Here is an 11,867-nt window from a genome sequence, read left to right on the forward strand (position 1 = left end):
GCGGGGCCCCCGGCCCCGGAGGGCGGAGGCGCGGAGCTCCGCGGGAGGTGCGCGGGCTGCACGGCTGCGGGCGCGCGAGGAGCGGAGCGGAGAGGACGGCTGCAACCGCTCGGGAGCGCGTTTGGGTTTCGAGCGGCTTCTCCGGCGAGGGTACTGGCAGAGCGGGCTGCGGCGCCAGGAGGAGCGACGCGCGGATCCGAGGCGGCGTTGGAAGCCGAGCGCGGAGCTGCGCGGTGCGGAACGGGCTCCTGCCGGCCCGGCGCCGGCCCCGACACCCGGCTGGGTAAAGGAGATGAGCCCGACACGGAAATGAGAGGTTGGGTTGCCTGTGGGGTCAATAAATTTGGGAGCCTTTAGGGTTTTAGAGGTCGTTACCTGTCTCCAGGGATCCTAACAGAGCGTGCATCTCTTACTATGACATTTTGATACCTTTGTCCAGTTTTCTGAGAAAATGACAGCGATGTTACAGCACGGTGTGCAGAACACCACGACAAACGCTGCCTGCAGAGCCCAGGAGAGGAGCTGCTGTACCTTGCCAACCTGCAGCGACCCTGTGCCTGGAAAGAGGCCCCGCATTGCTGGCCGTGAACCCTGGCTCCTCAGCCACTCTCCTGCTGGGACAGCAGCGGCTGCTGCTTGGCCGGGGCTATCCCCGCTCCTATGCTGCCTGCAGCCGGAGTAGCGCGGGGCTGGGGTTGCTGCGGGGCATGTGGGCTGCAGCCAGTTGTTGTGCTGGGCATGCCAGGGCGGATGCAACACTTTTGGATACTTTGTACTGGGCGCGCACTTGAGGGGAGCACCACCCCAGAAGAGGAGAGCTGCAGCACCGCTCCTCACACCTTGCTCCAGGAAACCTTCCTGCCCTGGGATCCTGTGCCTGGGATCAGTGTGAGCAAGGAAAGTGAGTGTGGCGGTGCTCCCGGGCCCATCTCTGTCTGTGCAGCCTGAGAACACTGATCTTGCAACCTCTACGGGAGAAAAGGAGTTTATTTTTTGTGATCTCCACTGCAGCTTCTACCTGCGGCCCATAGAAGACTGCCCCTCCCAGAGCAGTGGCCGCCTCTGCCCTACCAGCAGCCGCTGCCCGGGGCTGGCAGCCAGGCTTGGTGCTCAGGGCAGCTCTCCTGTATCCATCTTCAAGCCCCAGCTTCTGCTCTGTGGATTGGGGTCAAGCTGTTACAGGAGCAGAGAGGCCCAAGTGCCAAAGGAAGGGAGTGACTAACTCCTCAGCTCCCCTAAGGGAAAGGCTGCAGCAGAAAGTTGGCTTTGCCGGGTTTTTCTTGTGCATCCCTAACTTTCAGTTCTATCACTTCTGTCCTTTAGAAATGGAGGGAGTGTGCTCAGCGTTCCTCAGTCCCATGCCCGGCCCTGCTCAGCCTCAGCAGCGTGCTCCCTGGAGAGAGCAGACAGACAGGAAGGCGCTCTGCAGTAATGCATCTGCAGTCTTGGCCGACCTCTGCCACATGAGCCTCCTCAGGCCTCTCGTTCCCAGCATTTGCTGCCCTGGCTCTCTGCTCTGGCCCAGGAGCAGCAGGGCTGGCACAGTGGCGGTTCCAGCTGCGCACTGGTGCTAGTAAAGGAGGCAAATGTTTGGGTATGGCTTCCTTGGTGAGAGGAGAAGCTTGCTCCGAGTCAGGCTCATACTGGAGGCTGCATTGCTTTGCTACCATCCAACACGTACACCAGGACTGGGTCAGAACCACTCTCTGAATTGGGACTGCGACAGCACCACCCAGCAGCTGCCTCCTCACAGACAGCTTCAGGAACGTCCCGCACCCTCTGCTCTCAGATCTGTGCAAGGGCTACTGCCAGCCCAAAATCCATGCTGGGCATGGCCTGAAATGGCCCCACTGCCTTGCTAACATCCCCAGGGAAAAGTGTTCTTTCCCAGAGGGTCTGGGAGCACTGAGAGCCAGGGACACGTGGGGATTTGCTCCCCACTGGGTGTGAGGATCCCCCCGTTAGGTCCCTGTGTGTGCCGGCAGTGATGGCTGAGCTCTGGTACTCACAGCATTTCTTCAGCCCCCGTCCTCGTCTCCAGTTTGCCACGTGGGGGCCGTCCCCTGGCAGCAACTCCCTGGGCCTTGGTATGGGAGCAGGGCAGCCCCTGAGGTGCTGGGGTGCTCCTTGCTGGGACCTGCGTGCACTGCAGCTTCAGGAGGTGGTGTGTGCAGTTCCCTGAGAGCACAGCAGCAGTGATGAGCAGGGACTTGGACCTGCGGAGCAGTGGCTGTGTGGTGCTCTGCCTCCAACTCAGCCGTGCTGCCCACCACCAAGCGCAGCTCCACAGCGTGTTACAAAGAGAGTGCAACCCCAACAGCTGGCAAGCAGGAACAGTCAGCAGCATTTTATTCCATGTGGGAGCAAATCCAAGCGCTGCTCACCTGAGTTGCTGAATAGGTCTGCTCCTCCCCGTGGCCATGGGGAGCCCACGCTGTGCCACAGCTCAGCCACTGTACCCCCACCCCCACCCTTCCCCGTGAGCCTTTGAGGGAGCTTTGTCTTACTGCAGCCTTCAGGAATAGGATGAATGCCTTTTTTCTGGTGGAGCGAACAGCTCCTTAGCCTATATTCTCCCTTCGTAGGTATCGTTTAAAAATTATTTCATAGAATTGTAGAATGGTTTGAGTTGGAAGGAACCATTAAAAGTCACCCAGCCCACCTCCCCTGCAATGCCCAGGGACACTCACAGCTCCGTCAGGAGCTCAGAGCCCATCCCCTGAGTTCAGGTATCTGCAGGGACGGGGCACCACCACCTCTCTGGGCAACCTCTGCCAGTGCCTCACCGCCCTTATTATAAAAACTTCCCCATATCCAATTTAAATGTCCCATCTTTTAGTTTGAAATCATTTAACCATTTCCTTCTGGACGCGCTCCAACAGCTCCATGTCTCTCCTGAACTGAGGACTCCACATCTGGACGCAGTGCTCCAGGTGAGGTCTCACAGTGCAGAGCAGACGGGCAGGATCCCCTCCCTTGCTTTTCATGCAGCCCAGGGTACAGATGGATTTCTGGGCTGTGAGGGCACATTGCTGGCTCATGGCCATCATCTTAGTCTTTTTTGGCCGAAATAAAGATGGAAGTGTTCTATACCAAATAATGCACAGAGCTGCTTTGCTGAACGTTCTAACCCTAACTCAGCTCACAGAGCAGGGATGTAGGGCACAGTACTGGGGGCTGCAGCTGGGTGCTGCGCCTGCCGTGCTACCCAGCTGCTTCCTGCACCCCCAGAGCCATGTGCCCTACTCAGCCCCAGGCACAGCAGCTGCTTCTCCCTCATCACCTCACACCATAACTCCGTGCTGGCCTTGCAGCTGGAGAAGGTGCCATCAGTTAGAAGTAGTGCTGCCAAGCAGCTGGGCGTGCAGGCACTTTTCTTGGGGAAAGAAAGGAGAAATACTTTCCCAAGGTGCTGTGTGCAAGCCTGGGGAAGTTATGAATTCGGTAGACATCATTCTGGATCGAGCAAAATGCTTTAAATTGGGAGGAAAAAAAAAAAAAAAAAGCAACCACCAAGAAAGCACCTCTGAGTGCTAATGCAACGTGCTGTGTACACACCCTAAAGGAGACCAACAGCAGTGCAGGGTGGCAGGAACAGCTATGGACGGGTGGCTGCGCGGTTTAGCATCCCTGTTGAAATTTCAAAGTAAGAGGGAGTAAAGGCTTCTTTTTATGACAGACTGTTGTGGCCAATCAAGCAGTGTTTGGGAACTGCAGCGTTTACTCATCTTTACAAGAAAACTCAGTTCCTCAATGGTGGAAACGTCAGCGCCGCGCTGCATGGAGCGGGTCCTCCGTCCTGCGGAGCCCGGGAAGCGGGAGCGCTGCGGGCATCGGGGAACGCTCCCTCCGCAGGCAGCAGCGCGGGACGCAGGGCTGCCTCGGTGTCGGTTTCCCACGGTTTTGGATTTTTTTATTTTAAGTTCCGCAGTCTGTAAGACGGGGGAGCTGTTGCACCGCACAAGAACCGCACGGGCGGCTCCTCCCGGCTCCGAGGCGCCGCGTCCTCTCCCAGCAGCGGAGCGGAGCGGAGCGAGCCCCCCGGGCGGGGCCCACCCGATTCGTCACCGGCAGCGGCTCCGAGAGAGCTGCGCGTGAGCCCGGCCCGCGGAGGGGCTGGCTGGAGAAGCCTCTTCCTTATTAAAATGGCTCTAGCGCGGGCTGGCGTTGCTTTTTCATCCGCTGCACGTGTGTTAGTGCGAGGCGGCAGCACGGGCTCATTTCTTGCCCCCGGTTGTGCTTGGCTGCCTGCTGACGGTGCGTGAAGCAATCTGGCCCTCGGGGCAGCTTGCTCCCTTGGCTGAGACTAAGCCAGGTGAAATAGATGCTTGGTTGCTGATGGGCACCTTGGATTTTCAGTTCTTTTATCTTCTTTTAAAAATCTTTTCAACTTAGATTTGTATTTATGATTACAGCATTGCACTGTTTGATCTTTAACAGATTTGCTTTCTGAGAAAGAAGTAAAATAAAGCACCGATATCTTTCGGATTGTTTTTTAAATCTCATATGTGATGGAATGAAGATTTCTACCAGCTGGCACCTGACCTTCATAACGGCGGTTTCTATCTCTCAGCACTTTTTACTTTATAGCTACCAGCCTGAAGCCCACCACCGGCACACGGCCTCCCGCTGACACAGCAGCGTGGCCCCAGCACCAGGCTGCCCTGACCCGCTCAGCCCTCGCTGTTTCCCCAAGGCAGGGCAGGCACGTGGAGGACAGGGAGGATGGGGGAGGAATGCAGAGCGCCGCTCGAGGTGCCTCCATCGGCACTGGCCATCTTTCCAGCCTGTTCACCACGGCGTGAATGCGCTCCCGCTGCGTTCAGGCAGGCAGAGCTGCTGGGTGAGCAGTGCGTTGGAAGGGACTGGCTGCACCCAGCCGCAGTGCAGTGCCCCTGTCCCGCACCACTGGGCCTGCACCCACCTCTTTGCTCATGGAGCAAAACCGAGCAGCTGAGTTAAGGGTGCACTCCATTGCCTGTCTCCTTCTCCCTTCTTCTGGCAGTATTTAGGTGTGCCCTTGACCCTTACTAATGTGCGCCCTTAACACTTGCTCTCCTTTTGTGTTGTTGCTTGCTTGCTTGGTTGTTTTTATTTTTTAATTCTTTCTTATTCACATTCTTTCTTATGTGACTTATATTCTCCTGGTGGAGGTGACATCTCTGTAGGAAGTAGCAAAATCAGCATCACCAGCCTGCACAAATTGCTTGGGCATGCTTGCTGCTTCTGGAGCAGCCAGGTGAAGAGCTGGTTTACACCATGAACTGAAAATCGTTTGCTCGTCTCCCAGCTGCTGATTTAAGTGTTTACCTTAGGCCAAGACTTGCATGGAGAAGGGTAATTGAAGCCGCTTGCACCATCTTCCTCCTGCATGTCCTGTCTCTTCCCTCGTACCCAACCAATCAGCCGAAGGCTCGCCAGCAGCTGACAGGGGTGGGAGAACGAAGAACCATCAGTGCACACAAGTTTAAAAAAAAAATTCTTTCATTTACAGTCTTTGTGTTCTTTGTGGTCACAGTTCAAAGCCCACAGAAGATCATCACTGGCATAACCACACTTAAATGACAAAGCCACACCAAAGCGAGTCAACTGTTACTCCAGAATTTTACTCATGAATACGGGCAAGGTCAAATTCTGTCTGAAGATTTGCTGACCAGGGAAGGAATGCAATATTCCACCGGGCAGGAAAAGGAACTAGATAGAATTCTGCTAGGCAGAAACATCCCAAACAGGTAGAAACGGAAAGATACCAGGGTAACTAACATTTTCAGGAACTTGCCAGTGGGAAAAATGCAGAGGCACACAGGTGAAAGAAGTCTTGTAATAATTCTTCAAAAGAGAGGGAGCTGGAATCTGGCATGGATCCCCATAGCTTCTGAGCTTGTTCAATTAAAATCAACACTGAATGGGTTTTCTTTCACTTCCATTGCTCAAGCTGCATTCTTCAAAGGGATAGCAAATGAGTGATATGCATATGAAAGAACCATGGAGTATGAAATTATGAAATGATACAGGGTTTGGATATTTGCACTTTGAGATATTAAATCTTCTGAAGGAAAATATTTGAGCAAATTCTGAATAAAAGACCCTACAGAGGAGGAAGGAAGAGCTGTGAGATAAATCTAATAAAGAAGAGACTACGCAGTTTCCAAACACTCTTGAATTACTGAGTTTAGCTATGACGCAGTGTTTCCAGTGGAGGATTTACTCCCATCTAGTCAGGCAAATTTTAAAGGCCATTTGGGCCTATTTTTCTATTCATGGCTGCAATGGGGCCGTCTATGGGGAGTACTTATGTCACAAAATCAGAACCAGAGAGTGGGAATGGACATCTGGAGCTCCTTCAGTCCAACCCCCTGCTGAAGCCCAAGTGACTTTATTATTTTTATTGTTAAAAGTGGACATTGGAAATTTACTTTTTTCTACTGTAACTTCCAGACGTGTAAATATTTGAGACCTAGCCCATAAATGTGTCTCAACCACTGTGTAATACAGAAATACAGATGCTCCTCGTAATATTAAAAAATATAATGCCCTTACGAATTCAGTGAGCAATATGAATATGCAAAATGAATCTGTGTTCAGCACATATAGAAACATGAAATTGTACAGGAATGGGAGCCAGATCTGTGGGATATCCCCTTCTCAGGGCAGTGACCGAGCACTTTGGAGAGCCAGGAGCAGCAGCAGCAATCCGTGCGCACAGAGGGAAGGCAGCTCTGGGATCCTCGCCTGCATTAGGGATAACAGCTACAGAAATACCTCTCCCACAGCAGAGACTGTGTTGCCAAAGCTGAGTCCCTGCCTCTCCGCTTGCAGAGATCTGTGTGCGTTGCTGCAGCTCAGCGTGAACTCTGCAGCAGCAATGGCAGACACGGTGATGGACAGCACCTTCCTTTTGCAGCAGCCTCAGCATCCTCGTGGTCACCTCCCAGTGAGCCACGCAGGAGCCCTTTGGTGCTGACCTGAGCCCTGCTTCCCGGCCTTCTTCCCCTCCTACTTCGCTGATCCTCTTCTCGCATAGTACTGCACATGCTCTATCAAAACCTCTTTTTGCTTTTCTTTTGGAAACCTTGGCTTTCTCTGAGATTTTCTCTGTTCCCAGATGTTTTTCCCCTTGTTGGATAACTTTTTTCCCCCGCTCCATGCAAGTTTTCTCATTTCTTGTGGTCTCTAAAACATTCATCCATTTGAGGCACCTTCACTCAGATTTTCCCTTTTGTGGAGGAACCTAAACGTGCATCACACAGCTCCATGTTTGTAGGAAGGCATTTTCTGAAATCCAAGTGGGATTGTCTATACACAGTAAAGAAATAAATACTACTGTGTCCATTTAGCTTGCTCTCTTGTGACTCCCCTCTCAGATTTCAGGCTGGATAGCAAAAGGGTGTGCTGCCAGAAAAGCTTTTTAGCTTTTTACTTCCTGGAGAAGTGCAGATACTCGTGGATGTTCTCAGTCAGCGCACCCAAAAATCTGCCCTGTGTGACTGGCACAGAGCCCCTCGCCAAGGCCCTGAACATGCAGGCCCCGCTCGCTGCAGGTGAAGCCGTTCCTGCTCCCTGCTGCAGAGCTGCACTTCGCTCAGGGACTGACTCACACAACTGCTCTCTTTCTCAAAAACAAACAACAACAAAAAGAAAAGAGAGAGGGGAAAAAAAGCCCTCTTTAACCAGGCTCATCTGCCTGGAAAAGCATTTCTAGAGATTGTATTACCTCTACCTGATTTTAGAATCATTTTTTTAAAACAAATTTACCATTGCAATTCGGTAAGCCTATGTACATTTCCAGCAGAAAAGCAGACGAGAGTTTGGAGATGGTTTCATCTCCAAACGTGACAAGCACCAAAATGCACAGAAGAGCACCCATGCAAAATTCCTGGGCTCATTTCTGATGTAGTTCTGTACGTAAGATGGATCTAACACAAAACGTGTCCGGGTGCCCTGCTGGGAGGCAGGCAGCTGCCCGCTCCGGCCTGCTGTGCAGCACAGATGGTGCAGAAGCAGGCTGAGGAAGAGGAGGGTGAGGAAGGCTTCCTAGTTCAGTGCGGATCCGCTTTGCTTTGGCCTCACCTGCGAACTCTGCGGCGGTGCTGAGCCACGCTCTTCCCCAGCCCTGGCTTTATTACAAACCTGCTTTCTGTCGAAAGCCAGTAATTAGATGCGTTCTTTAAATCACTGAAGTGTTTGTATAGTAAGCAATTACCAAATTCTACATCACAGTTCTACAATTAGCAATTCTACATTGTTAATAATGAATTTTAGGCTTGTGCAATATCTCTCAAGTGCTTGGATTCCTCCTGGAAGGATTATGTCTGCACTCTAGGCCCGAGGCTGCACGCCTGCCCGCCATCACCAGCCAGGTGGGTCAGACAGCGCTGGTCCCCCTGCCCAGCCCAAGGGCCAAGCAGGTAAAGGCCAGGAAACAGCAGATCCAGCTGCAGCTGTGAGGGTGGGGAACAACGGGGAAGATGCTTGAGGCTCTGGTACCCGAGTACCACCAGAAAAGCAGGGGATGTCCTTCTGCAGGGGGGGGTGTGGGGAGATGCCTCAGAAAACAAGCAGCCTCAGGGGTTTCTTTCCCTCCCTGCTCTCCAGCTGACCCAGACGAGGGGATGTGCCCCTCCCACACCCTCCAGCACCCATTCCCAGATGGAGCTGGCACTGCTTGCCAAGCGTGGCACCCACATTCCAGGGGGTTACATGGGACACATGGAGGTGAGTTCACCTGAAGTCATTTTCTAGTTCTGTTTTCACAGATACATTTTGAAAAATCTTCAAGGGTGAAAAACACCTGAGAGAATCCTGCTTTTCCCAGCTTCAGGTTCTAGCTCCTCTCATGGCATGGTACAGCTATCTGCATGGATTTCTAGGACCTCGAGTTCTGGAGGAACGTTGCCTTCTGACTCTGCTCACCGCGGATAAATGTTACATGGGCTTTTGATTAGAACCAGTTGCATCTTCTGCTGCATCTCTCAACATGGAAAATATGATTATCTTTCCACGTTGCAGAAGTAACACAATGACAGCCCTCATCTAAACACTAAAGAAGGTAAAGGATATGTAGAGAGGTTTTATTTTTTAATAGGACCAATGATACGGTTGGTGAAGTTTCAAATCTGAAGAGCTTTTGTTTCTGAAACATTGCCAGTGTTCTTCCAATGCATTAGGCAGCAGAACACGGGATCCTGCTTCCGCTGTGAACCCTCCTTGCCTCTGTCCTCAAAGCACCCCGGCCACATCCCCAGCTCTGTGCTTCAGATGGGCAGCGGAGTTTTCTGTCCTGAGGAAGAACACAGCCAGCGGGGAATGCCAGTCGGTGGATTCTAAAACAGCCTCACAAAGCTGCCTCTTATGCAAGTGTTAATTTGATACAAAATCCCCTATAAGACAGAAACATTTGTGTTCTCTTGCTTTAGATTTGCAAAACAATATGTTCAGGATGAAGCCCCTTTTACCTTGCACTGAGCTGATGATAATGCATCTAAGCCTTAAACATGTTAGGGATTACTCTGGCTAACGATGTGCTTCACACTCTTTTTAATTGCAAGCCAGGATGAAAAGTAAAAAGGCCAAAAATACAAAATGTTCCTGTGATTTTCAAAGCAGTTCTGGAAGCAAGGTTTTGTTCTGCTCTAACGCAGGACATGCCTAATGCAAACAGCGGTACCTTGTGCACAGAATGGCTGTGGATGAAGCTCAGGGAGCCTCACGGCCCAGGAACCAACATTTACTGCCGCACAAATGTTACTTCAAGCTATCCGTTGATGATACAATTGATGTAATACAAAGCACACTTTGTATTACATAATGCATCAAACAAGATCTGATGTATTATGCTCATCAGATAAACCATTACTTACTGAGGACTTGTCCTCCTTATTTTCCCATTTTCACAATCCACTTTATGAGCCTCAGAGTTGTGGTTTTTATTCATTTATTCAGTCTGCACTGCATAGCAGTTATTATTCATCACTGGACCACATGGCATAAACTCTGCTTGGCAGCACTGAGCAATCTGGAGGCTCCCATTTGTCTCATGGTTGCCTTGAAAGTCATAAGCCACTATGGCCACTCAGAAATACACAATGTTTTGTCTGCAGGATAAATATATAATTCAGCATGCATGAAGCGTAAGTATACATTTCTTTTTTTTTTTTTTTTTCCTCAAGTTTTGCTTAAGTAAGAATCAAGCATTTGGGAAGATTTTTCTCTTTTTTGGAAAATATTTCGATGATCTCTGGAGGTCCCTTCCAACCCCTACAATTCTGTGATTCCGTGATTCTAATCCCTTTCTCATCTGCAATTTCAGGTCACCATTTCCCGCTTCTCCCAGGTCATTTCCATCTTTCTTTACTGGGAAAGGGACAAAAAGAGAATGGAGGGAACAGAACGCACAACAAAAATATTGATGACTTGAGCTTTCTTTCAGTAAAAGTGGAAAGTCATTGAGGAAACCCTCCCTCCACTTTTCATAAGAATATCCTCCTTTTTTTTTTTTCTTTTTTTTGCAATAAGTATTTATCTTAGGAACTTGGTGTAGTGGGCATAGTGGTGATGGGTTGACAGTTGGACTTGATGATCTTGAAGGTCTTTTTGAACCGCAATGACTCATTCTATTTTTTTATTCAACATACTGGCCTGATCATGGCTTTCTCAAGCTGGTTCTGCCACCCCCATCCACCCAGACAAACCCCTGGGTGCTGATGCCCCTTCCCATCACCACCCACTTCCCTGGACCCAGTTCTCTCCCTGACCTCACAGAGGTTACGTTAGCCTCACCTAGTGCCATCATTCCCCCATTCTTAACATTTCTGCCCTTTGCAGGACAGAAGTAAGGGACTGACCCAAAGGCAGAACTGGCGTCTGTTTTACTGTATGACTGCCCTGAGTAAAATTGAAAAGAGTTATTTCCTTTCCTTATGCTGCATTGTCAGATGGGAATTATCATCTGTTGGATCTCATTTAAGAGGACTTCCTTACAGCTGTCATGAAAGCAGGACAGTTAGACAATGGATCAGCCAGAAATTGCCGGTAAACTGTTCTCCATTAGCATTGTGAAGAGCATTACAGTTCTGTGTCCTGTCAGATTTAAGGCACAAACTGAACTGAGAAATTGTCTATCATTACTGAAACAGAAAGACACAAAGCTGACGTGATGTTTTCACTGCCGAGTTCTGTGGGATTCAGATGTGACATTTCCAGAGTACTAAGTGCAGGATGTGTATGTAGCCTGTGCCATCCCTGGGGCCAGGCTCCTCTTGCTAGGGCTCCAGGGGTCACACAAGATACTGGAGCCCAGCTGGCTGCTGCGCTCACACAGGCATACCTCATATATAACCAAAACCAAGACATTATTGAGCATTGTTGAAATCTTCAGAGTCAGATTCGTGCTAAACCAGATCTCATGGCTAGAGCAAGAGCTCATCTGCCCATTCCCACTACTCCCTGTCCATGGGGTGAGCATCTGCAGAGCTATGGGGAAGAGCAGGATGCCTATGGCAGATACACGTGTAAAAACATTGCTAGGAACCATGGGATTACAGCACATAAATAACATTAACTCATATACAAACTGTGTTACTTCAACAGTATTTGTTGCTGTAGTGGAAATGCTAAGTCACAGCCTGAAGCAGTGATGGAGCACCTGGTGGAAAGGCAGGGCCAGCCCAGGGAGCTCAGGTGCATGCAACGCACCTGAGTAACTGGAAGGTGTAGAGCCAGGATCCCCCTTTCCCAGGCCTCATTTAAGGGTTGGCAGTGGAGTTGAGGGGATCTCGCTGGAGATCTCTATGCACCTGAGGCCTTCCAGGGGTAGAAAGATTCTTTCCTTTGTTTCTGTGTCCATGCCTGCAGCATTTGAGCATATC

The sequence above is a fragment of the Numida meleagris genome, chromosome 6, assembly GCF_002078875.1.
Source record: "Numida meleagris isolate 19003 breed g44 Domestic line chromosome 6, NumMel1.0, whole genome shotgun sequence".
Classification (NCBI taxonomy): Eukaryota; Metazoa; Chordata; class Aves; order Galliformes; family Numididae; genus Numida; species Numida meleagris.